Here is a 1907-nt window from a genome sequence, read left to right as displayed (position 1 = left end):
TGAGTATTCAGAGCCTAAGCCTGAAGTCTTATAAGTTTATGGCTACTGGACTGAATTATAAATTTCTACACCTAATATTATTGTTCTAAAGAGTACAATTGAATGTACCAATTGTACTCTTTAGAATCGCTATCCATAAGGAAATTGAACGAGAATAAAGAATAGTCGTTCAACAACAGCGACGCATGCGTACTAGTTTTTTGCAGCACTGCAATAATGATAGTAATTTAATCGATGTTCGTGAATTGTGAACAGTAATTTTTTAAGTGACAAAAACTAGGTATGTCTGTACTTTTTGTCTTGTGTTGTATTGCACATTTGTTAATAAATGATGAGTAATGTTTTTGTGCGAGGCCATAATACTTTAAGTTTTCGAAGGTGTTTGTTTTTGTTTTATAACGTCTACAAAGGTTGCAGTTTTAGAATGGCGTGGCATTGGGTAATTATATGCTCTTTTTTTTATAATATCAAGTGACGAGACGAGCAAAATCGCACGCCTGATGGTTAGCTACACGACTGTCCATAACAGTTGCAGTGCCATTCAGAGGTTTGGATCGCAAAGATCTGAGGGGCACTTCCACTGCACCCGGCACCGTGAGACACAAGTCCCAAGAGCCTGTAATTACACCAGCACCCTTACTATTCAAAACCGGAACACAATAATGCTGACATTACTGCTTGGCGGCAGAAATAGGTAATACTCGTTGGTAATATACTCGTTGTTATTTATTTAATATAGCGGTGGTAACAACTGCTAATTATAGATAGGTTAATATATTATGATAAATTACTTATAATAAAGCCAATAATCACGGAGATACGGAATTGCATGAAATCATTTCGCTATCCCCTTTCTGTCATCGGGAGACTAGACGTTGGCTAGGGTTCCACCTCTACGTTGTGTATATACCTAATAATTTTAAATTAAATATTAGACAACAACACATACGATGCTCTGATCCCAAAATAAGTAACTAAAGTATATATGTTACGTAAATCAGAAACAACGACGGCGCCACAAACACCCAGAGTCAATACAGAAAAGTTAATTTTCTTCATTGAACTCGGAACCTCAGAGATAGTGACACCATGCTACTGAGGTTTGCAAGCCACTCGACCACGGAGGCCATTGAAGATCACAATCAAGACACCTAAGGTTCACACGAAGCGTTATTCTTCCACATTTATATGGCGAACGGTATTGGAGTGGATTCTGAAGATATAAATAGTACATCTCACGGCCTCCCCGTGCACCCCGAATGTACCCCTAGCCCCTGAACGCTTTAACTTGGTCCTATTCAAGGCTAGAGCGAATAGGCATTGTATAGGTGTGCAAGATCCATCGTCGACCTCATCGCCACTTACTATCAGGAACCCGATTCAGAACATTAAACGTTCGATTCGGATACGGATACGATATCGTTACCCAACAGCGTTTACGGAGTTAGTCGGTGAAATAGATTATATGAATTTCGTTTTTCTTATATTACCTATATATTGTTAAGACTTTAAAGGTCTAAAATATAGGAATACATTAGTCACGCATTAAGATCAATTAATGAACTTGAACAAAATCCAGACTTGATTTAAAATAATAAGAGATTTCCGTGTTTCATTCTTGCTTTGTAAACAATAGGACGTTCGGTAACTTTCATTCGATAACTGTGTTCTGCGTAACGTTTGTAGCCTTTGCCGGTCGAGAAGTTCGAGTAATCGTACGGGTGTGACGTCATTTCGGTTCGGTTTCGAACACGACTGTTTGACGTTCGATTCGGGTGTTGTGAATCAAAATGAAAAGAAATTGGTTGACAACTGAGTTATCGTAAGGTTCGGGAATCGACCCTTTGGTCAGGTAGAGACCATATGCGCACTCATTTCTACACTAAAAAAAGACAAAATTACAGCGT

This window comes from Hyposmocoma kahamanoa, unplaced genomic scaffold, assembly GCF_003589595.1.
Source record: "Hyposmocoma kahamanoa isolate Upper Pololo Valley unplaced genomic scaffold, ASM358959v1 78, whole genome shotgun sequence".
In the NCBI taxonomy this organism is placed as follows: Eukaryota; Metazoa; Arthropoda; class Insecta; order Lepidoptera; family Cosmopterigidae; genus Hyposmocoma; species Hyposmocoma kahamanoa.
This window is presented reverse-complemented; position numbering follows the sequence as displayed.